Source organism: Ornithodoros turicata, chromosome 7, assembly GCF_037126465.1.
Source record: "Ornithodoros turicata isolate Travis chromosome 7, ASM3712646v1, whole genome shotgun sequence".
NCBI lineage: Eukaryota > Metazoa > Arthropoda > Arachnida > Ixodida > Argasidae > Ornithodoros > Ornithodoros turicata.
The window spans coordinates 44,135,638-44,144,997 of record NC_088207.1 but is presented as its reverse complement, the minus strand read 5'-3'; the positions used below and the strand labels follow the sequence as shown (position 1 = coordinate 44,144,997).

Genomic DNA, 9,360 nt, shown 5'->3' with positions numbered 1-9,360 from the left:
GGCCTCTGATGATGATGACGTATGAGAAGATGTCTGTGAAATGAAGTGAAATTGAATTGAAATTGAAAACAATAATTCGTGCCCTTACGTCGGGATATAGAGGATTTGTGCGTTCCACGTGCCACTACCTCTTTCTACAATTGTCTTGTAACACGACATACACAATGCAATGACAGCCGTATCATTTCATTTAATATTTATTTGCTTTTTATGTCCAGTTACAGTGCTTGAGCGTGCCCTGCTAAGCCCGGGGACTTGCGACGCTGGGCACGACGTCAGGAGCAGTTTGAAGCACAATGGAGCACCATAACCTCTTGGTCCATTGAAAGAGGAAAGGCTCAAGCTATACAAGCATGGCGCAGTCGAGAGCGTAAAGGTGACTACATCAGCATTGTTAGTGTTGTCTGTAATGAAGAGTTATTATATGACATTTTAAGATGCGCCTTGACGCAATCTGATCAAGGACACCAAGAGGCAATTGCTTTAGTTCACCAAGATACGGTTTGCCTTACAAAGCTAGTTCATCCACTGTGCTGGTCGACAACCAATATTAGGGGACATGGAATCATACACCTTTTCCGGAAAGGGTGTCATGAAATACAAAGGACTGGTGATGTTTCGTAATATCAGTTATCCACGCATACCTGTAGCTACGTATGCTTACCGAGCAGGCGCAGGATGTAGGAAGAAAAACAGAATGGAAGCGTAAAACGATTGGTCACGCAGGTTATCTGGTGACTTACATTTTGGTGCTCTTAATTAATAAACCTACAGCAAAAGGTGAAGAGTATGATGAACAGAAGAGAATGAAGATGACACACACACAGACACACACATATCAAGAAATGATGATGAGATGGGGCTGATGCCGGCCAGCAGGCTGAGCGCTGTCCCAGTGCCAATTGTAGATAATGAAAAATGATGATGGAGATAACAGTTCAGGTGATCAAGGCATGGTGGAAGGACCGGTTGATGACAGAAACTCCCAAAAGTGACGGAGACCTTGACATATGAGCGGGAGTGGAGCGGGAGGTCTTGCAGCACCTTGCCGAGGGTAAAAGGGCGGTGGTCGACCGCATACATCTTGTGCCTGCAAGACCTCGCGTTCCTGTTGGTAGACGGGGCAGTCCATAAGTAGATGGTGTAAGTCAGCGCGCACAGTGCACGTGGTACAAAGGTCTGACGGCGCGCGGTCCAGGCGAATGAAGATGGAAAAACACAGGCGCTCTCGGAAGTCGAAGGCTTGACGCTAATGACACGTCCCGAAGTTTGCGAATGTCTCTTCAGTTTGCGGTGGTGGCTGAGACGAGACGTCTGTAAGTGAAAGGAGAGGAAAGAAGGAAATGAAAGCAGCCGCACTGGGTATCCGGGAAAGAGGCAGCAGCCGATCTATTCCGAAACCGCCGCGTTCGCAGCCGCTTCAACCGTGAGGAAGCTTTCCACGTCTCGATCCGCATCACCGCCGAAACTCTCCCGGTCGCGACTGACATCAAATCGCAATAGGTAGCCCAATAGGAACCCGCTGGAGGTAGAACAGACTTCACTGGTGAAGCCTCGGCCTGAACAGCAGGACGCACAAGCATATTGGATTAGTCGGACTACGGAAGCCTGGCGTTCTTAGGTGACCGTGCACGTGCAGCTGCATCCATCCATGCCATCCATGTCTCCTGACAGATATGCGTCCACACGTCAGGACCAATTCTTGCGCCCAAGCTGGCAGACGACTTACCTGCGAGGGATCTCGTGGGCATGATATATAGACGAAGTCCCCGCCTAAGTGTTCATTCCAGGGGTGCAAGATCGGAGCCGTGCTACTAGTCCCGTATCGGTAAACTTCCCTTTGCCTTGTCGTTTGCCTGAGGGTCGTTCCGTATCCGGCGTATATATTCTGTTTCGAAGACGGCTACTCCACCGTGTTCCGCATTCCTAATTATCCGCAGTCCTTCCCCCCCGGCACGTGCAACATGTCGCCACACTGGGCAGACATCACGTGTAACATCACGTCACCATTATTTGACAAGGCGCCCAATTAAGCGTCGCTCTCTGTTGCCATAACAACGCTTCAAGTGGAAGACGAAAAAAAAAAAAAAAAAACGCTTAGTAGATGTTATTGAATCAACGTGCGCGGACATATTAAAAAAAGATAACGGAACAGCTTACCTTGAACACGCGTCATTAACTTATTTGTTGTTGTTGTTGAACACGCTAAACCATCTTCGGGTGTCTCGTATTCCCGGTTTTCATTGTCGTGGACCTTATCCACGTGGCCCAAGTCAGTGTGCAGACCGCCTGGCGAGCTTTCTTCGTATTTTAAACCTTGTTTTCCCTCTCTTTGCTTTCTCGGAAACGTGGCCAGAGAACATAATGTCCCTTTTCCCAACGCTGGGAAAACATGCACGCACAGAAACGAAAGGAGCGGATATCTGAGACAATGCCCGCCCGTAATGATGCCGAAATTGTGTTTCGGTAATGTAGGCAGCGTTCGAAATTCACGAACCCCGAAGAATTTTCTGTAACAAATTCACAGTTGGGGTCAAACGGACGGTTCCCCTGACGCCAGAAGCTGCGGGGAAGAAGTATTCTCGCAATTTCGTTCTGCGTCCGACAGTAGCAGCATTTCCTAACGCATAGTTTTTTGTTTGTTTGTTGACGTCGGAATAAAATAACTTCCGTTCCGGCAACAAACTCAGCACTGTATTACGGGCGTATGCGTCTGGGAAAAGTGCGGTTTATCTCTTTCTCTCTCTTTCCTATTCCTTCCTTTTTTTCGTGTGCCATACTTGTCAAATTTCCCGGAGGCTACACAGGAACCAAGGAAGGAACTGTTGTGTATGGATAGCCCCACGCGGTCAGAAATACAGGCGCTAGATAATACAGAACGTATACTGAAGACATGCTAAAAAAAGAGGTGTCAGAGAACGCTATAGAAAGTATCTATTGGGGATAAAGGAACATACTTATGACTTATGGTGGCCATATCCGTTCTGTATAGGTGGTATACAGGAGGGTGTTTTAGTTACGATGTCAAAATATTCTATAATTAAAAAAGCGTGCAGTGTAAGTGTATGCGGTCAACGGTAGGTAGTCCTGCTACGTTTTTGTCGCACGTTGTGGTAGTTAGCACACATGTCACGCATTAAGCTCATTTTGATAATTGAACTAGAAAATTAGCGAGAGAAGGTACTCTTTTTTCAGCATTCCCGGCCCAGGCCCGGCGCACTGCAGCGGGCTGTAAAAGAAGTTGACAGTGGTTAACTAACAGTGGGGTAACACAGACTCGAGCCGGATCTAGGCACGGGCCCGGCCCAGACCCGTAAAGGTCAAACTCTGGCCCAGCCCAGGCCCGCAAGAGGAGGCCTTACTCGACTCGGCCCGGACTCGGGCTTTCGGGTAAGTGCTCTTTCACACGTCCGTTTTTGTCGTCCGTTTGCTTCAAAAATAGAAGCTAAGGGCAATCGAGCCCCGTAGGTTTCAGTGGGTCTGTTTTGCCTCCGTCAAAAACGCGCACGAGGAAAACGTTCGTGCGAAACAGACCTAAGCTCTATCCGAGCCGAGCCGAGCCGAGCCCAGCCCAGCCCGAGTCGAGTGCAGTGCTCTAGCTATAGGTATAAAAAAGGTTTTTTTCTCTCATCGGCGATGCCTTTCAATTACTCTTGGAACGATGACTCATGGAGATATATATACTCATGGAACGATGCGACAGCACCAGAGGTCCTCTGGTGTTGTCGCATCGTTCCATGAGTATCTGTTTCTCTGCGTGCAGCCATAGAAGCCATCTTAATCTGTAATTTTTAATTTCAAATACGTCTAGTGTCATTTACTTGTCTCTTTAATGGCTTTTTTTCCCTCATTATGTATATATATATATATATTTGCGTTCTCCTATGGGTCCTGCTACGGTACCTTTAATTAGGAGACAACGTCTGCTTTATAATTACCTAACTGCATAAGGGAAATTTCGCTCCCTAACGCATTTGAAATAAATATGTGTGTCAGTAGCATTTGAATACGCTCCGAGCCCTTTCGATTGAAATCGACGTATTTCCGGAGCTGCTGTCGTACCTTGTATTGAGAGCCGGCAGCTGACTTGTGCCCACGGATAGAAGCTAGCAGGAGAATCTCCTCTTGACCTGGCGTGACGTTACCGTGACGTTGTCACTAGGACGGTCACAAGTCGAGCGTCCCCTTCCACATCTCCCCCTCCTCCTCCTCCTCGGTGCCAAGACAACGCCCTCGTGTCGTCACACTGACGTCGCGCGTACGTTTCTTTGCGCGAGAATTTCAAACCGTGTGGGTTGTGATGATTTACAACGACGCGCTCATGTCGGCGAAATGTGAAGCAGGGACTAACAAAATGGGGAAATGCACAACCCGTGGAAACAAAAGTCTACAAAATAGTACTTCGAGATGGAACTGTTCCTTTAAAACAAGGTCGTTAGTGTAGTCATTAGAAGTCATTCCGTGTGTAGATTTGCGCCAGTGTGATGACGATATGCTCACCAGATGTATGTGCAAATACCTGTATCAGCCGGCTTTGTTTCTAACATCGTAAACAGGACCCTTGCGCTCTTACGAAACGTCGGCGCTCGTTTTTGCCTGTGAAACATTGTCTCCGAGGCACGTACTTGACCTTATTGCCTAGTGCTTGTATAGCCGTCTTTTATGCATTTTATTGCCCTGAGGTGAGCCCGCAGTCCAATAGGTGAAGTAGCCCGGGGCTGTGAAGCAGGAGCCTGACGGCATTAAGTGCTTTGAGGATATTGGTGTTCGGGTTCGATAGGTGTCTCCAACCGGAGGCCAACGCGAACTTTTTAATTCAGACTGTCGCTGACATTCGCTGTTTTTCTCATCAAGCGCCCTCCTTCCTTCGTTACTCAGACGCCGGGGATTGAAAGTGTTGCTTTTGTCTTAAGTGTCGTTAAAGTCGTCGTAAAGTGCGGTTACGTGTGTTAAAGTGTCTTAATCTTTCTTCGTCTGGTCTTATCTTCGACCAGTTTAAGAGGGGACTTAACCGTGTATATCTTGCACAATGCGCGACACTATATTTTCCACTGAGGGATTTCTTTTTCCGATAAACCTGTGGCTTACGTCCCTTCTGCTCTTTAGGACAGGAAAGTTCTTTCAAATTGTCTGAATTACCGACTCGAGCGACAATTCCCCCGAAATACTCCAGCGGAGACGTGAAAGACGTCATAGCCGTTAGCCGCTTTAAGCAAACAAGAAAGAAAAGAACAAACAAAAATAAAACAGTTGAAAGTGAAAAAAGTGAATAGTGCCTTTCGTCCACTGCCACACGTGTGGAATGTTTTGTGGTGCAGCCACAAGACATTCCGTAGCAGACGACAGAAAAAGATGCAAACGGTGTCGTCTGCTAGGTGCGCAGTACCATGCGACGAGCGACATCTCCACGGAATATTCCGATGGAAGAGAACGCGAACAACTGCTTACGAGGCGGAAGTTCCGCAGCGTGTTATGTGGAGCATTCAAACGCCTTCGAAATATCGCAATTGGCGTACTGAGCACACGACACCATCGGCGCTGTCGTCTGCTACAGAATACCTTGTGGCTGCGCCGCAGGTATTCCCCCATGATTAGAAGAGCATGAAAGGACATGTCGTTGACAACACCATCTATAGATACAGAAAGCCTGCGCGCTCATCGACGTCACGTAACAATTAAGAGTCAGCCAATCAGGATCGTGTCTTCAACGGCCGTAGCCAATCACGAACGTGCTTTCAGCGGTCGTGGCCATGGGGGAGAACCACCGTCGTCTGCAAGTTGATTGAACGTCGCCGCGTACTAAATGAGAAAACTTGGAAATAAAGCGCAAAACGGTCTCAATCTTTCTCAAAACTGATTTTCTGGAAAGCGTCTCGCACTTTTTGTCTAAATATTTAGGTCTGCAGGTTGCAGGTGAGCTGCAATCATTTGAGGGTTGTTGAATTCGCAGAACGATGAATCGAAGAGGCAATGCGCAGGCTTTCTCTCTCTAGGTGGTGTTGTCGTTGAACGCGCGTGCTGACGTGGCAGCAGAAAGCTACGACGTTTTGCCCATCTTCCTCTGGAGTACTCTTGGGAATGTCGCTCATGTGAATACACGGATGCGCCAATCGCGACATTCCGACACCGTGCGAACACTCAACATAACAGGCGGCGGAACTTCTACACCAGCACGAGCAGTTTTCTTGCCTTTTCCTGCACTACAATATTCATTCAGGGTGTTTGCTTGTGCGAATACTTACTTGCATAGACCTCTCGTAAGTCAAGCAGAAAAATGTTCACTATGCTTTTCTTCTTGCACAGCAATGGCTTCGACAGTCGGCCTCGAACAGTTATACCAATGCCTTGTAAGTGTGTATACAAGTACATGGGAGAAGCAAGTTGCTTTTTCTTCGTTCCCACTGTGTCGTGGGACAGCGTTCGTTCTTCGTCTTACAGGCTTCATCAGCTAAAGTGGTCGCCTCCCTAGTTGTGATCTCTGAGAGAAAGAGGCTCATGTGGTTTGCACTTGACTGAACATAGCGTGATTTTCTCTTGAGTGCTTTAGCTGATTTCTATGCAACTCGTTCTCTGTTTTCTTCTCTTCCGTGTTTATCTGGCGCTTTTGTTTGCTTGTAACCCGGTTCTGCCGATGCACTGTAGCAATGCTTCGATAGCGCATAAGTGATGATTGCCGCAAGGACGATGCAAATGCTCGGAGCTTTTGAGAGGAGACTCTTGCGCTCCGAACGCAATGAAAAGCTGTGGGGCTCGCACTTCAATGTGCTCGGTATTGTCCTTGAAACGCGTGCGACACGGTTATTTCGACTTGCTTTAGAAAAGAAGCACGATTCAGTCCCTTTGTAACGCAGAAGTCTCTTTTACGAGGTTGAATTCGGGAAGAGCGTAACGTAATAGCGTCTCGAAGAAGTGTCCCTCAAAAAAGCGATGTCCATGTATGCCCATGAAACTTTGCACGTGGAATGGATACGTTATATAATGTGATCGGACGTTCCACCGCAGTTGACATCTTTTTTTTTGAGGGGGGGGGGGGGGGTGCGGGGGATTTAGGGTGCCTTACACTGTCCCTGTTAAACTTCTAGGTGCCATGCACTATACCGGAGGTGCAGTAAAAAGACGTAGATGACACCGTTTTTTCGAGGTTGGATGAACTTCGTTTTCGTGCATTTTTCAGTACCCAAATACTACACTCTTAGAAATGAACTTCACTGCATAGCACGCTCCTACACTCTTAAAAATGAACTTCACCGCATAGCACGCTTTTAGCCAACCATTATCTCGAATGATATCGCTAGGTGCCCTGGTTTGTTCAAAACGGTAGGCGTACGCCTTTTCTGTGACACTTATGCGGTTCATAATTGTCACAAAAATGGCGTACTCCTCTCGTTTTCAGCAAATCAGGGCACATAAGGATATCATTCGAGATGATGGTTGGCTAGGAGCGTGCAATGCGGTGAAGTTCATTTCTAAGAGTGTAGCCACCCATGATCTCGAATGATATCGTTATCTGTCCTGATTTGTTGAGAGGAGTAGGCGTACGCCTTTTTTTTTTTTTGATAGTTATGAACAGCATAAGTGTCACAAGGAAGGCGTACGCCTCCCGTTTTCAACAAATCAGGGCAGACAACGATATCATTCGAGATGATGGTCGGCTAGGGGCGTGCTATGCGGTGAAGTTCATTTTTAAGAGTGTGAGGGTTACACTCTTAGGAATTAACTTTACCGCATAGCACGCTCGTAGCCAACCATCATCTCTAATGATATCGTTATCTACCCTTATTTGCTGAAAATGGGAGGCGTACGCCAATTTTGTGACAATTATGAACGGCATAAGTGTCACAGAAAAGGCGTGCGCCTCGTTTTGAACAAATCAGGGCACATAGCGATATCATTCGAGATGATGGTTGGCTAAGAGCGTGCTATGCGGTGAAGTTCATTTCTAAGAGTGTACGTGTTAGTGAACTTTAAAATGGACTTCACCGCATAGCACGCTCCTAGTCAACCATCATCTGGAATGATATCGTTATCTGCCCTGATTTGCTGAAAACGGGAGGCGTATACGCCTTTTTTGTGACACTTATGCTGTTCATAATTGTCACACTCCCGTTTTCCGTCACTCGCGTTTTCAACAACTCAGGGCACATAGCGATATCATTTGAGATGATGGTTGGCTAGGAGCGTGCTATGCGGTGAAGTTCATTTTTAAGAGTGCAAGCTCTGCATATTTGGAGCTGTATTATTTAGCAGCAATTTAAGCGTACTACTTGGCGATCAACGCTCTATATATGCGCCCAACAGCGAACACACGCATCCAAGCAAGAAATAACCCAGGAGCGATTGCTCCTTTCCTTTGCACGCGCTCTAAAGGCTCTGACTGTGGTTGGTTTAATTGAATTTACCAATCCGGACACTTGATGCGCAAAGTTTACATAGACTCCTCGCGAAAGTCACTTACAAATTGATCACCTTCTACGATGGAAGAACCTCTTTCGAATTCGCAGCGAATTCCAGATATAGACTATACGGCGATAATGGAAGGCACACAGGAAGCCGTGAGTGTATGAAGAGGCTATACGCTTTCTACTGAAGGACTCTTAAGTCGCTTCGTAAATTAACTGAGTTGGACATCGGATGCCGTTACGATTATTGGGCCCATCGTTAATTAAAGCAGTCCTTTGTAACGATATCTCCGCTCTCTTGTGATGTGGTGTGCTATATCCCGCTGTGGGCTGAAGTGTCGTGTGAAGTGAGAGGAAGTCTATATACAATCTTATGTAAAGAGCCACACAGGAAAAGCGTAACGTCGTTAGGATATGAGATAAGGTTTATTTTATGAGAAAATTAGGGCGTAATAAACTTACCTCGTACAGTTTAGAGTTCCGTCTCGTATCGATAGGTAGGATGTGCTATACCACAGTGGGCATCATAGATAATGTAATGAGTAATAAGCGGGTAATTCCATAAAATAATGGCTGAAGCTGTAACGAAGGCCTTATACTCAAGTTGGATTGAGGTGCGTGATTCTCAGTTTACATTACCAACTGGTAACATCTGTTGTGCACGTTTAACTGTATACATGTATGGCTTATACGACGACGCTGAAAGCACATCATTAAGTTGCGGTGGTCATCATCCCTAGTGAAGTAGTCATTTAGACGGCCACTAATTAGAGGTACAGCAACCATCCCGGAGGTAATGGCGGGAAAATTACTCTGCAAAATGTTCATCGTTTTGTGACGATTACTTCGTTTAGCTCCGATAATTAACACTGTGCCAATCTCGCAGTGAACCAATTAACAGTAATGACATCAACCGTCCGCTAGACATCCGTACGGGAACAGAAACGTATTTGGGCAAACT

At 46.7% G+C, this 9,360-nt stretch overlaps 1 protein-coding gene across 2 annotated transcripts in view; it reads left to right on the top strand.

Moving 5' to 3' along the window:
* The window catches only part of LOC135399924 (5-hydroxytryptamine receptor 1-like), a 299,523-nt gene that overhangs the window by 41,123 nt on the left and 249,040 nt on the right, over nt 1-9,360 (top strand). The window contains exons 2-3 of one of the 2 annotated variants that reach the window (XM_064631658.1): nt 219-376; nt 3,196-3,390. The gene's annotated coding sequence lies outside the window, so the exon portion shown is untranslated. The remainder of the gene's footprint in view (nt 1-218; nt 377-3,195; nt 3,391-9,360) is intronic. The other variant, XM_064631661.1, reaches the window with a different exon arrangement.